Source organism: Oncorhynchus masou, chromosome 18 (assembly GCF_036934945.1).
Source record: "Oncorhynchus masou masou isolate Uvic2021 chromosome 18, UVic_Omas_1.1, whole genome shotgun sequence".
In the NCBI taxonomy this organism is placed as follows: domain Eukaryota; kingdom Metazoa; phylum Chordata; class Actinopteri; order Salmoniformes; family Salmonidae; genus Oncorhynchus; species Oncorhynchus masou.
In genome coordinates, this window is record NC_088229.1 from 14,957,866 (window position 1) to 14,973,511 (window position 15,646).

The window sequence follows — 15,646 nt, forward strand, 5'->3', positions numbered from 1 at the left end:
TTGTGGCAAACCTCTTCAAGGTTAGGAGCGTTTGTCACAAACTAAATGGTAAACTGTCACCAAATCACCCAAGAATGAGAGTTCTTTCAAACAGGACAGTACCTGTGTGTTTGTTTCTCCGTCCTGGTCCACCCAGGCCGTAGGCGAGGTCAAGGATAGCAGGGTTCGGTACACGAATTGGGTTCTCGGTAGGTCCAGGTCCAAACGCCAACAGGTAAGTCCAAAACAGTCCAACTCATACACGGTAAATCCAGCCAATCTCTATTGTCTCTTTCTCTATTGTTCATAGATCCTTCCAGCACTCTCTTCTTCTCTTCCTGGTTTTTCTTGACCCTTTATCTGTGGGTTGGCTCCACCTTCTGAGGGTTCCCATTGCTTCTGGGACTTGTAGTTTTGGTGGTCGGCCATTTTGTGATCTGTAGTTCTGACAGGGGTGGCCATTTTAGTCATCGGGCACAGCCCGTTTATTAGTTCTGCTCTCACATATCTGCCATTTACCACTCGACCCCCTTCTTTGCCACACATCTCTCCCCCTAGATCCGACCCCCTAGGTTGGACTACCGCAGCAAAATATGCGTGCATGCGGGATAACCCATCCGCGTTTCCCATTTCCTTCCCTGCTCTGGGTTTCAAGTCAAAATGAAACGGTTGGAGACTCAAAAACCACCGCATCACCCGAGCGTTCTTCTCTTTAGCCCTATGCATCCAGGTGAGTGGGGCATGGTCACTGATGAGGGTGAAGTGGCGCCCCAGCAGGTAGTATTTCAGGCTTTCTAGAGCCCACTTTACTGCCTGCGCCTCTTTCTCAACGACTGAGTAGTTGGTTTCCCGTGGTTCCAGCTTCCTGCTTAAAAACAGGATGGGGTGTTCCACCCCTTCTACCTCTTGGGATAGCACTGCTCCCAAGCCGACCTCTGAGGCATCCGTCTGAACCATAAACTCTCTCTCAAAGTCTGGTACCACCAGCACTGGATTACAGCAGAGAGCCTCCTGTAATGTCCTAAATGCTTTGGTGGCCCTTTCATCCCATTTGACCATGTTTGGCCCTCTGGCTCTAGTCATGTCGGTAAGTGGGGCGGCCACTGTGGCATAACTTGGGATGAACTTCCAGTAGTAACCCGTCAGCCCTAGGAAGGCTCGAACCTGCTTCTTGTTTACTGGTTTCGGCATTCTCTAATTGGCTTCACCTTCTTATGTTGGGGTTTGATTAACCCTCTTCCCACAGTGTATCCCAGATACTCTGTTTCCTCTAACCCCACATAACACTTGGCAGGGTTTGCCGTGAGCCCTGCCTTTCTAAGGGCGTCTAACACTGCCTGTACCCGGGGTAAGTGGGATTCCCAATCTGGGCTGTAGATCCCCACGTCATCTAAATAAGCTGCGGCATATGCTTTGTGCGGTTTTAGGACTTTGTCCATGAGCCGTTGAAAAGTGGCTGGGGCCCCGTGTAAGCCGAATGGCATGACGGTGTATTGAAACAAACCGTCAGGTGTTGCAAAGGCTGTCTTTTCTTTGGCCCTGGGGGTCAGAGGAATTTGCCAGTACCCTTTTGTCAGATCAAGAGTCATAATGTACCGAGCATTACCAATTTTCTCCAGTAGTTCATCTACTCGGGGCATGGGGTAGGCATCAAACTTGGAGATTTCATTTACCTTCCGAAAGTCGTTACAGAACCGCAAAGACCCATTGGGCTTGAAGACCATCACAATTGGGCTAGACCACTCACTATGTGACTCTTCGATCACTCCAGCTGTCAACATTTTCTCCGCCTCTGCTCTAATCGTGGCCCGTCAAGCCTCGGGTACCCGATATGGCCTCATACTCACTTTTCTCCCTGGTAGGGAAACGATATCATGAGCCGTAACCTCAGTTCGGCCAGGTACCTCTGAAAACACATCTCTGTTCTTCTGGATCAGGGTCTTTACTTCCTGTACTTGTGCTGGGGACAGAGTGGGTGAGATATTTACTTTGGCTGTCTCCTGAGTGTGTGTGGGGTATGTGACCATTAGTGTTTCTCTCTCTCTCCATGATTTTAACAGATTTATGTGATAAATCTGTTCCTGGGGCCGTCGACCTGGCTGTCGGATCCGATAATTGACTTCTCCTATTCTCTCCAGTACTTCATATGGTCCTTTCCATGTGGCCAGTAGTTTACACTCTACCGTGGGGATCAGCACTAACACCTTATCTCCCGGTTGAAATTCCCTCAGGGTAGCCTGCCGGTTATAAGTGTGCCGCTGGTGCTCCTGTGCTTGTCTCATGTGCTCTCTGACGATGGGCATGACTGTGGCTATCCTGTCTTGCATTGCCGTGACGTGCTCTATGACACTAATATACAGGGTGGATTGGTGCTCCCAGGTTTCCCGGGCGATGTCTAAGATTCCCCGGGGATGCCTCCCATATACCAGCTCAAAGGGAGAAAACCCCAGCGAGGCTTGAGGAACCTCTCTAATGGCATAATCTAGAATGACCAGAATGTATTGGTGCCCTCTGGCGGATTTGGGTAGTGGGCCCACTAAATCCATCGCTATCCTCTTAAATGGTGTTTCGATTATGGGGAGTGGCACTAACAGGCTTCTAACAGCTGGTCGGGGAGCTGTTAACTGGCACTCCGGGCACTCTCCACAATGCCGAGCCACTTCAGCTTGAATTCCTGGCCAGTAAAACCTCCTTATACAATCCGGTCTCGGGTTTTATCGATACCAAGGTGTCCACCCAGAATGTGCCCATGAGCTAGATCCAGTACTGTCCTCCGGTACCGAGTGGGAACCGACAACTGTTCCACCACATCAACCCCTATTTTCGAGACTCTGTACACCAAACCCTTTTTCATGATGAAGTGCGGAAAACTATTAGGCATCATACCAACATTTATGGGAGTACCATCTACGACCTGCACATCTGCTCTGGCTTGCTGCAGGGTTGGATCCTGGTTTTGGGCCGTCCCAAAATTAGTCAAGGAACCTGCCAGGTCTGCGGGTTCTAGATCGTCGTCCTCTGGATTCAGACCGACCCCAGCCCCACTAGTACCGGGCTGTTCGTTATCAGCGAGGTTTGCCACTTCATCCTCCTCCTCCCCTACTAGCACTTGTGATGTTGTCCCCTGGGAGACCTCTTTTCCTGGCTTTGGTTGAAGGCCCCATGCTTCTTCCTGCTTGGTCAGGGTTGTTGGCTTCTCAAATATGCCATTCTTGTGGCCTAACTTCGCAAAGTTAGGAAAGTCTCTACCCAATATTACATCATATGTCATCTTTGGGACCACACCGACCTCATAATCCAGCAGACCGTCCTCTGTTTGTATGCTCACTAAGTCCGTGGGGTACAGACGGGTATCCTCATGAATGCATGTAACACTGATATCCTGTCTTGTATCCGGTTTATGATTCAGCACTAGGCTTGCAACGACCAGGGTTAGCATACTGCCGGAATCCAGCAGTGCTTCAACCTCTTTCCCTTCAACCTTCACCCTGCACATATGTTTGTTTCTTGATCTTTCAAGTACAGTGGTTACAACAGGACATGCATACCGTATATCATCTTCATTTTCACCGAGGTTACATTGCATTGGCTCTTCTTTAATAGGGCAGTAGGCTGCAATATGTCCTGGTTGATTACAATTGTAACAGATAATAGGGGTTCGGGGGGGGGGGGGACCCCTCGACACCCAGTCCCGGTTTCCGTTTTTTCCCTTAGTGTCTCGGCCTGATTCTGATTCTTTCCTCATGGCCCCACGCTGCTCTCTTCCCCCTCTATATGCTGGGACAGCCTTACCCTGTCCGCTGGTTTGCCCATGCCTGGGGAACGGGAATCTTTCCTCCTGTGCCTGCTCAGCTGTTCCTGCCATACAATACCGTTAAACCAGGCCCACGAGATGGTCGGCGGAAAGTACCTCGTTCTGGCCAACCCATCGTCTCACTTCTTGGGGTAGACCTCGCTGAAACTGTTTGAGTACGATGGTCTCGACGATCTCGGCGGATGACCGGGTCTCTGGTCGCAACCATTTCCGTGCCAGGTGAATCAAGTCGAACATCTGTGTTCGTGGGGGTTGTCCCGGTCGGTAGGACCACTGGTGGAAGCGGTGTGCCCTCACGGTATTGGTCACTCCCAGTCTAGTCAGGATCTCTCCCTTTAGCTTATCGTAATCCTGTGCATCTTTCAACTCCAGGTCGAAATACGCTTTTTGAGCGTCCCCTGCCAGGTATGGTGCCAGAAGCCCTGCCCGTTCTTCTTTTGGCCACTTCTCTCTCTCTGCCGTCCTTTCGAAGGTGGTAAGATATGCTTCCACATCATCCTGCGCTGTCATTTTTTGAAGAAAATGATTGGCCCTCCTCTGGGTATTTGCAGCTGGTAATTGAGCCCCAATTTGGTCCGCTAGAACCTTTAGGCCTTCTCTTAACTCCCGGGTGTTTCTCTCTTGCTCTTCTCTGAGCAGCTGGTTGGTGCGGTGCTGGACCTGTAACGTGTCCTGATACATTCGCATTGCATCCTGATGAGCTATTTGTTGAGCTCTAGTTGCCTCTTGTTGGGCGGCCGCCGCTTGTAACAGGGCCTGTATGGCTCCCTCCATACTCATTTTCCTGAGAAACTGGCCTAACCAAACAAAGCCACAAAAAAAACCTGACTACCCTTTGGAGTGCTAACTGAACATTTTTCTTTTTCTTCTACCTAACCAGTGGTATGGTTAGTCCATACCTGCATCCTCCACCACGTGTGGCAAACCTCTTCAAGGTTAGGAGCGTTTGTCACAAACTAAGTGGTAAACTGTCACCAAATCACCCAAGAATGAGAGTTCTTTCGAACAGGACAGTACCTGTGTGTTTGTTTCTCCGTCCTGGTCCACCCAGGCCATAGGCGAAGTCAAGGATAGCAGGGTTCGGTACACGAATCGGGTTCTCGGTAGGTCCAGGTCCAAACGCCAACAGGTAAGTCCAAAACAGTCCAACTCATACATGGTAAATCCAGCCAATCTCTATTGTCTCTTTCTCTATTGTTCATAGATCCTTCCAGCACTCTCTTCTTCTCTTCCTGGTTTTTCTTGACCCTTTATCTGTGGGTTGGCTCCACCTTCTGAGGGTTCCCCTTGCTTCTGGGACTTGTAGTTTTGGTGGTCGGCCATTTTGTGATCTGTAGTTCTGACAGGGGTGGCCATTTTAGTGATCGGGCAGAGCCCGTTTATTAGTTCTGCTCTCACATATCTGCCATTTACCACTCGACCCCCTTCTTTGCCACACAATGTATATAATGTATCCTTCACTATCTATTCTTCCTATCTATTGCATATTAGCCGCTCTGTCACTGCTGATCCATATATTTTATACTTATATATTCTTATCCCATTCCTTTACTAGATTGTGTGTATTAGGTTTTGCTGTGGAATTTGTTAGATATTACGTGTAGAGGTCGACCGATTAATCAGAATGGCCAATTAATTAGGGCCGATTTCAAGCTTTCATAACAATCGGTAATCGGTATTTTTGGACACCGATTTGCCGATTACCTTTTTTTTACACCTTTATTTAACTAGGCAAGTCAGTTAAGGCAGAACAACAGATTTTTACCTTGTCAGTTCGGGAATTTGTTTTTGCAACCTTCCGGTTACTAGTCCATTGCTCTAACCACCTGCCTTACATTGCACTCCACGAGGAGCCTGCGTGGCAGGCTGACTACCTGCTATGCAAAGGCAGCAAGAAGCCAGGGTAAGTTGCTAGCTAGCATTAAAAAACAATCAATCTTAACATAATCACTAGTTAACTACACATGGTTGATGATATTACTAGTTTATCTAGCGTGTCCTGCATTGCATATAATCGATGCGAGGCCTGTTAATTTCTCATTGAATCACAGGCGATTTCCACAAACTGGTGATGATTTAACAAGCGCATTTGTGAAAAAAGCACTGTCGTTGCACCAATGTACAGTTATATATACACTTTTATTTACAATAAATTGAATACCTGAATTCCCCACCATAATTTGCAAATAAATTCATAAAAAATCATACAATGTGATTTTCTGGATTTTCTTTTCTAATTTTGTCTGTCATAGTTGAAGTGTACCTATGATGAAAATGACAGGCCCCTCTCATCTTTTAAAGTGGGAGAACTTGCACAATTGGTGGCTGACTAAATACTTTTTTGCCCCACTGTATATGTACACTTTTATTTACGATAAATTGAATACCTGAATTCCCCAAAAAATTCCTAAATCCATTCATTATTTATCAAAATAAAATAAAATGTTTTTTTGTCACATAGACCTTACAGTGAAATGCTTACTTACAAGCCCTTAACCAACAAATCAGTTTGAAGAAGAAAAAAATACAAGTTTTAAGTACAAAATAGATATGTAAAAACTACTAAAAATAAAAGTAAAAAATAATTGAAGAGCAGCAGTAAAATAACAATAGCGAGGCAATATAAAGGGGGTACCGGTACAGAGTCAATGTGAGGGGGTACCGGTTAGTCGAGTTAATTGAGGTAATATGTACATGTAGGTAGAGTTAAAGTGACCATACATAGATAATAAACAGAGAGTAGCAGCAGCATAAAAGAGGGGGGGGAATGCAAACAGTCTGGGTAGACATTTGATTAGCTGTCCAGGAGTCTTATGGCTTGGGGGTAGAAGCTGTTAAGAAGTCTCTTTGACCTAGACTTGGTGCTGCGGTACCGCTTGCCGTGCGGTAGCAGAGAGAAGTCTATGACTAGCGTGGTTGGAGAGGTTGACAATTTTTAGAGCTTTCCTCTGGCCCCACCTGGAATAGAGGTCCTGAATGGCAGGAAGCTTGGCCCCAGTGATGTACTGGGCCGTACGCACTACCCTCTGCAGTGCCTTGCAGTCGGAGGCCTAGCAGTTGCCGGTCCAGGCAGTGATGCAACCAGTCAGGATGCTCTCCATGGTGCAGCTGTAGAACTTGTTGAGGATCAGAGGACCCAAATCTTTTCAGTATCCTAGGGGGGAATACGCGTTGTCGTGCCCTCTTCACGACTGTCTTGGTGTGTTTGGACCTGCTCCACGACAGCCCCGTCGATGAGAATGGGGGCGTGCTTGGTCCTCCTTCTCCTGTAGTCTCCTTAGTCTTGATCACGTTTAGGGAGAGGTTATTGTCCTGGCACCACACGGCCAGGTCTCTGACCTCCTCCCTTAAAGGCTGTCTCATCGTTGTCGGGGAACCCTGTTGTGTCATAGGCAAACTTAATGACGGTGATGGAGTCGTGCCTGGCCATGCAGTCATGGGTGAACAGGGAGTACAGGAAGGGACTGAGCATGCACCCCTGAGGGGCCCCGTGTTGAGGATCAGCATGGCGAATGCGTTGTTACCTACCCTTACCACCTGGAGGCAGCCCATCAGGAAGACCAGGATCCAGTTGCAGAGGGAGGTGTTAAGTCCCAGGATCCATAGCTTAGTGATGAGCTTTGAGGGTACTATGGTGTTGAACGCTGAGCTGTAGTCAATTAATAAAACTCTCACATAGGTGTTCCTTTTATCCATGTAGGAAAGGGCAGTGTGGAGTGCAATAGAGATTGCATCATCTGTGGATCTGTTGGGGCAGTATGCAATTTGGAGTGGGTCTAGGGCTTCTGGGATAATGGTGTTGATGTGAGCCATGACCAGCATTTCAAAGCACTTCATGGCTACAGACGTGAGTGCTACAGGTCGGTAGTCATTTAGGCAGGTTACCTTAGTGTTATTGGGCACAGGGACTATGGTGGTCTGCTTGAAACATGTTAGTATTACAGACTCAGTCAAGGATAGGTTGTCAGTGGGTCAGCACGTGCTCGGAGTACACGTCCTGGTAATCAGCCTTGTGAATATTGATCTTTAAAGGTCTTACTCACGTCGGCTACGGAGAGCGTGATCACACCGTCGTCCGGAACAGCTGATGCTCTCATGCATGTTTCAGTGTTACTGAAAAATTATTCAGCCCCTTTACTTTCAGTGCAGCAAACTCTCTCCAGAAGTTCAGTGAGGATCTCTGAATGATCCAATGTTGACCTAAATGACTAATGATGATAAATACAATCCACCTGTGTGTAATCAAGTCTCCGTATAAATGCACCTGCACTGTGATAGTCTCAGAGGTCTGTTAAAAGCGCAGAGAACATCATGAAGAACAAGGAACACACCAGGCAGGTCCGAGATACTGTTGTGAAGAAGTTTAAAGCCGGATTTGGATACAAAAAGATTTCCCAAGCTTTAAACATCCCAAGGAGCACTGTGCAAGCGATAATATTGAAATGGAAGGAGTATCAGACCACTGCAAATCTACGAAGACCTGGCCGTCCCTCTAAACTTCCAGCTCATACAAGGAGAAGACTGATCAGAGATGCAGCCAAGAGGCCCATGATCACTCTGGATGAACTGCAGAGATCTACATCTGAGGTGGGAGACTCTGTCCATAGGACAACAATCAGTCGTATATTGCACAAATCTGGCCTTTATGGAAGAGTGGCAAGAAGAAAGCCATTTCTTAAAGATATCCATAAAAAGTGTCGTTTAAAGTTTGCCACAAACCACCTGAGAGACACACCAAACATGTGGAAGAAGGTGCTCTGGTCAGATGAAACCAAAATTGAACTTTTTGGCAACAATGCAAAACGTTATGTTTGGCGTAAAAGCAACACAGCTCATCACCCTGAACACACCATACCCACTGTCAAACATGGTGGTGGCAGCATCATGGTTTGGGCCTGCTTTTCTTCAGCAGGGACAGGGAAGATGGTTAAAATTGATGGGAAGATGGATGGAGCCAAATACAAGACCATTCTAGAAGAAAACCTGATGGAGTCTGCAAAAGACCTGAGACTGAGACGGAGATTTGTCTTCCAACAAGACAATGATCCAAAACATAAAGATAAAGTTGATGACCATTGCTCGTGATAGGCTAGCCATGGTAGAGATAACCTGGTCCCAGATGTCTTTGTGATCTTGCCAACTCCATTGCTGTCATTGTCCAGTCAAACATGACAATTCCATAAGGAGAGGGTAAGAGAGCAGAAACAAAATGGCATCCAGGCTACGATAGAGTCTAAAGAGAGTAATGTAAAAATCTATGACCTGTTGAATGTGTGTGGAGGATGCAGAATGTTCTAGAATGTTCCTGGTAGATGCTTCCAATGCTGGTTATGAATGTTCTGAGGAGCGGCCATGAATAGGGTCGGCAAAACAAGAGTCTAGGCACCTCTGGAATTCACCCTCTCTCTTCACCTCCTGACCCACAGAAAACATCAAAAGAAAATGACCGTGGATGATCATAAGGATCTTAGGACCTTTTCTTCTTATCTTTTTTTACTACAAAACATAGACAATCGAAGTGTAGTGAAAATCGCAGGTTTTAAAAGTGTAGAGAAAATTGCATCTCCACTATTATGGTGCTGGAGATAAGCTTTATAATGTAAAAAAGTGGTGAAGTGCCCCTTTAAAGGCTTGGGTATACAGTCTTCTCTGGAATGTACCATCGCTCTTCACCTTGTGAACCAAGTCTCCACAGCTGACCAAGAGTTGGCTGAGCTGAGCCTTTACCTTTGTTGTGGTCATGTAAGTCTGCTCAACGTCAAAGGGACATAGAAATACTGTACATCCTACACATGATGGGTTGATCTGTAGGAGGCATCCCATCTGTATCTTTTTCTGTAAGATATGAGTCATACAGTACGAGGTGGTGAAATGAACTAGAAACCCACAGAGAGGAACACTACACATAGGCTACCGTATATCCTCTCCCTTAATAACATACGAGATCAAATGTAACATGATACAATTGCTATTTGCTAAAACCTTTAGCCACGATTACCACATTAACATGTGATCATCAAGTGTCCGATGTTTCTGGATTTGCATCTTTGATATCTAAACAGAGTTGTTTGACTGTGCAGCTAAAGATAGATACACCATCTCCAGCTAGCCAGGATAGTCCTGGAACAGAACAACTAAAGATAAATCATCTCCAGCTAGCCAGGATAGTCCTGGAACAGAACAACTAAAGATAAATCATCTCCAGCTAGCCAGGATCGTCCTGGAACAGAACAACTAAAGATAAATCATCTCCAGCTAGTCAGGATCGTCCTGGAACAGAACAACTAAAGATAAATCATCTCCAGCTAGCCAGGATCGTCCTGGAACAGAACAACTAAAAATGAACCATCTCCAGACCAGAACAGTGGTTAGCCCTAAACTCTGACCTCTGACCTTGGCTTCCTCAATCTCCTCTTTTCCTAAATCCCTAATTCACGCTGCGTCCAGCCAGCCGAGCCCAGTGGTGATCCGGATTGTGTTTCAGCTTAAGTGCCTGACCCTGGCCTCTAGCATAGCAGCATAACTCTCTCACTCACACACTCATCCCCTTCCTCCTGTCTCCTCTGGCCTCTAGCATAGCAGCATAAATCTCTCACTCACACACTCATCCCCTTCCTCCTGTCTCCTCTGGCCTCTAGCATAGCAGCATAACTCTCTCACTCACACACTCATCCCCTTCCTCCTGTCTCCTCTGGCCTCTAGCATAGCAGCATAACTCTCTCACTCACACACTCATCCCCTTCCTCCTGTCTCCTCTGGACTCTAGCATAGCATCCACTCACTTACTCACTCCCCCCTCCCCCCTCCCTCCCTTCTCTCTGCCCTGGACTCTAGCATAGCATCCACTCACTTACTCACTCACCCCCTTCCCTCCCTCCTTCTCTCTGCCCTGGACTCTAGCATAGCATCCACTCACTTACTCACTCCCCCCTTCCCTCCCTCCCTTCTCTCTGCCCTGGACTCTAGCATAGCATCCACTCACTTACTCACTCACCCCCTTCCCTCCCTCCCTTCTCTCTGCCCTGGACTCTAGCATAGCATCCACTCATTTACTCACCCCTTCCCTCCCTCCCTTCTCTCTGCCCTGGACTCGAGCATAGCATCCACTGACTTACTCACCCCCCCCTCCCTCCCTTCTCTCTGCCCTGGACTCTAGCATAGCATCCACTCACTTACTCACTCACCCCCTCCCCCTCCCTCCCTTCTCTCTGCCCTGGACTCTAGCATAGCATCCACTCACTTTACTCACCCCCCCCTCCCTCCCTTCTCTCTGCCCTGGACTCTAGCATAGCATCCACTCACTTACTCACTCACCCCCCTTCCCTCCCTCCCTTCTCTCTGCCCTGGACTCTAGCATAGCATCCACTCACTTACTCACTCACCCCCCTTCCCTCCCTCCCTTCTCTCTGCCCTGGACTCTAGCATAGCATCCACTCACTAACTCACTCACCCCCTTCCCTCCCTCCCTTCTCTCTGCCCTGGACTCTAGCATAGCATCCACTCACTTACTCACTCACCCCCTTCCCTCCCTCCCTTCTCTCTGCCCTGGACTCTAGCATAGCATCCACTCACTTACTCACTCACCCCCCTTCCCTCCCTCCCTTCTCTCTGCCCTGGACTCGAGCATAGCATCCACTCACTTACTCACTCCCCACCCCCCTCCCTCCCTTCTCTCTGCCCTGGACTCTAGCATAGCATCCACTCACTTACTCACCCCCCCCTTCCCTCCCTTCTCTCTGCCCTGGACTCGAGCATAGCATCCACTCACTTACTGACTCCCCCTCCCTCCTTTCTCTCTGCCCTGGACTCTAGCATCGCATCCACTCACTTACTCACTCCCCCCCCTCCCTCCCTTCTCTCTGCCCTGGACTCTAGCATAGCATCCACTCACTTACTCACTCCCCCCCTCCCTCCCTTCTCTCTGCCCTGGACTCTAGCATAGCATCCACTCACTTACTCACCCCCCTCCCTTCTCGCTGCCCTGGACTCGAGCATAGCGTCCACTCACTTACTCACTCACCCCCCTTCCCTCCCTTCTCTCTCCCCTGGACTAGCATAGCATCCACTCACTTACTCACCCCCCTTCCTTCCCTCCCTTCTCTCTCCCCTGGACTAGCATAGCATCCACTCACTCACTCACCCCCCTTCAACTCTCTCCTGAACTCTAGCATAGCTCCCCCCCCCTGCCTCTGACTTCGCATCCGGACATCTGTGCCATTGGTCATCATCATGCTGCTTGCAACATGAGATCAGATTCTGTCCCCAACATTTCCCATCATTGCTCTGGTCGTACATACTGTTACCCAAACATCAACGGAGATTGATTCCTGCTGCTAATGTTTGTTTAGTTTTTCTAAGATCAGATACTGTACTGTCCTGTGATTGTCCAGTGTCTCCCAACATTTCGCCATCACTGGTCTGGCCATACATAATGTTACCTGAACCTCATGTGGAGACTCACAAGGGTCTCCAGACGGATTGATTCCTGCTGGTCAGTTGTGTAAAGCACTTATGAAAAAATACTTTAAGGTACTACTTAAGTAGTTTTTGGGGTATCTGTACTTTACTTTACTATTTATATTTTTGGCTACTTTTACTTCACTACATTCCGAAATAAAATAATGTACTTTTTACTCCATAAATTTTCCATGGCAGCCAAAAGTACGGGTAAGATTTTGACAGGAAAATTGTCCAATTCGCACACTTATCAAGAGAACATCCCTGGTCATTTAACTAGGCAAGTCAGTTAAGAATTTGTTCTTAACTGACTTGCCTAGTTAAATAAAGGTAAAATAAAAAAATCCCTACTGCATCTGAATTGGCGGACTCACTAAACACAAAGGCTTTGTCTATAGTGTTGGAGTGTGCCCCTGCCCCTGGCAATAAAAAAAACATTTCACACTTCATCTTTTACTTTTGATAATTAAGTATATTTAAAACCAAATACTTTTAGACTTTTACTCAAGTAGTATTTTACTGGGTGACATTCACTTTTACTTGAGTCATTTTCTATTAACGTATCTTTACTTTTACTCAAGTATGACAATTAAGTACTTTTTCCACCTCTGCTGCTGGTAAAGTGTGCATTTCCCCATCAGTGGCGAGTGCTAGCAACAAGATCAGCTGCTGTACTGTTTAGTACTGTCCAATGTTTCCCAACAGTCCCCAAATTGTGAGCCTGCACTGATTGACTGAAGTATTGTCTCTTTCTTTAATGTTCATACCAGAGCATCATTGTTAGCTTCTACTATGGAGTAGTCTACATTTGAACAATATGGAATGTATGGAGGATTATGAAGGTGAATAGAAGGAAACCTACTGCTATCTCAGTATCCCTAGTTTCAAGAACTAAATGAGTGGATGTAGGCCAACTGTATTATTTAAATCGGTTGCTAGGGACCTTAATAAACATGCCTTCAATGCCTTGGAAACCCAACACATTATTTATGAGCATCACTAAAAAATAATTTGGGGTATTTTTGCAATAGTGGGTTGTTTAGTAAAAGTGTATTTTGTAACGCACGTTGTGCTGCCTTACTTGCTGCCTTACTACTGCACTATTGAGTGACATTAGGTTTTAAAACACCAAAACAAGTAAAGTCCATCTCTCTATCACAACAAAATGTTAATGAGAAAAACTATTCAGTCCAATATCTGGTTGTGGCTTTAGGTATGCATAGCCAATGTGGTATGAGTTACCTATAATACAAGAGCAGCCTATTCATTCCCTTTAAGTCAAATGAACTATGCCAGTGACACTATATGACAAATGCTGGTCTATTTGACACTGTATAGCAACAATGTTGCCAGACTTTCCAAATCATTGTCTACAATGTTCTCCCTCTGAAAGTGCATGGCTATAATATTGCAAGAGATAGTATAACTGTTGCAAGAATGCACTTTAGAATGTAGCTGATCATTATAGTCAATTACTCGAAAATTACTCGATTATTTAAATCAGTTCTGTACGGGCTATCTGACTGTCATCAAGTGAGTAGGTATATGATGTTGTGATGAATGTATAGTTTCCAAGACATTCTAAACTTAGCTGCTCGTCCGGACAAGTCACGACAATAGCCTATATTTATAAAGATTGCAAATGACCAACCGCAACATAGTTGTTTTTTCATTCTAAGCGCATGCAGCTCAAAACAAACATGAAAACGGATATTTCAATAGGATTTGGTTTGAAGTGAACCCGCGAAGGTGTAACCTGATCACCAGCAAAAAAAAATCCTTAGCCTACAGCCATATAGATTCTGACCCATAAATGAGTCACACGCATAAATACGCCATAGGCATATTGATCGGGTCCGTATTAGCCTACTGATCGATCCAAGGAAAAGTGTACTGCCGTGTCTGTCTAGCCTACCTAGAACTGAGGACACGCAGGCCTTTCCCTTTCACGCATGTGCTGTGATATATGTATCGTCTACCTGCTGAATAACCTTACAAGACAACATTGAACGAGCATGTCAACAACAGCACAAGAACAAAGGGTATAAGGGTATTTGGAATCATCCGTGGGGCTCCATCTCATCTGTGAATGGGAATCAAACCGAGTAGCTGGCATTACACTGTCCGTGTAGCCATGCATGGCTTTGAATCCCTTTTGATTTAAGAAAACATGAACCCATATGAAGCTCAACACATCTGTAGTTTAGTTGACAGTGGTTTTATGTCAATAACACCCTAAATGAATCAGGTATGCCAGGCTACAGACAGGTGGCTATGAAATGCTCATTTGACAAAAGGTGAGCAGGCAAGATAGCCTATATCCTATGAAGTCTGTCTCACAAACATGGCACCTATATGATCAGTCCTATTGTTCATATCGATCACTAGCAGACTGGTTGAGTCTAAAGCCTATAGGTGTTATGAAGACATTTGTAGGCTATGTGGTGAATAGCCTACATTCCATGTTAGACCTATATTGCTAAAGAGTGGGTATGCAGTTTCACAAAGCAATAGGCTACAACACACTACTGTCACTTACCATCAATAGATGCTGTAGGAGATAGGATCTCCAAACTGAGCAGGAATCCCACGAAGAACAACCTCATTGCCAACACCTTTGCAATGCCAGATGTCATTGCTTGTTTAATATATATAAAATATTGGATATAACGTTGGCTAGAATTCTAAGATCAAAAAATATATTCAAACACCTCATCCGAACACCCCGAATGGTCCGGTGCGATTGTCCGTTCTCTTTGCGCCCTGCAACCACGCACTGAGAATAGCTAAGGTAGCTTCACTGGCAGAAGTAGACAATGGATACAAATGTAGAAACATTGAAAGGCTTGCTACAACCTAGTGAGCCTACGAGTTGTTCTCATGCAGTCATGTATATGTTTTATACAGTATCAGCATGCGTGATCCATATAAGCCCACACACTATTTTTCAAAGGAAAATATATTGTGAACACCATTCATCTAGAAATGTCCCACTAGTTCACAATCTCCTCGGATTTCCGTCACTGCAGCAGTGTTGAAAATAACCCATGCCATAAAATAAAAAAGAAAAGCGCCTTTTTCTTTGGGAGCTCCACCGCCTCTGTTACTGGTGGTTACAACACGTTGAGTGGATGGCGGTGAGTGTGAAGCTCCGACACACACAGCGCTCTGGAACCAGTGGATGACGTCACCAATTCAATTCTTACAGAAAACCGAAAAACTACGCGGCAAGCTCCCTTTGCGCAAGCGCGGAGACGCTTTTCTGCGCATTAGACTGGCGCCCATACACCAACCATATTGGCACAAGGACAGTTGTTTTCTGCAGTTTCAATTTGATTGACAAGTGTACACCCTCAAATCTGTCTGTCATTAGAGTTGAACAGGTCCGAAATATTA

At 46.2% G+C, this 15,646-nt stretch overlaps 1 pseudogene; it reads right to left on the reverse strand.

The window, feature by feature from the left end:
• Positions 1-15,388, reverse strand: part of LOC135559295 (low-density lipoprotein receptor-related protein 1-like) — a 222,746-nt pseudogene extending 207,358 nt beyond the window's left edge.
• Between the last annotated feature and the right edge of the window lie 258 nt (positions 15,389-15,646).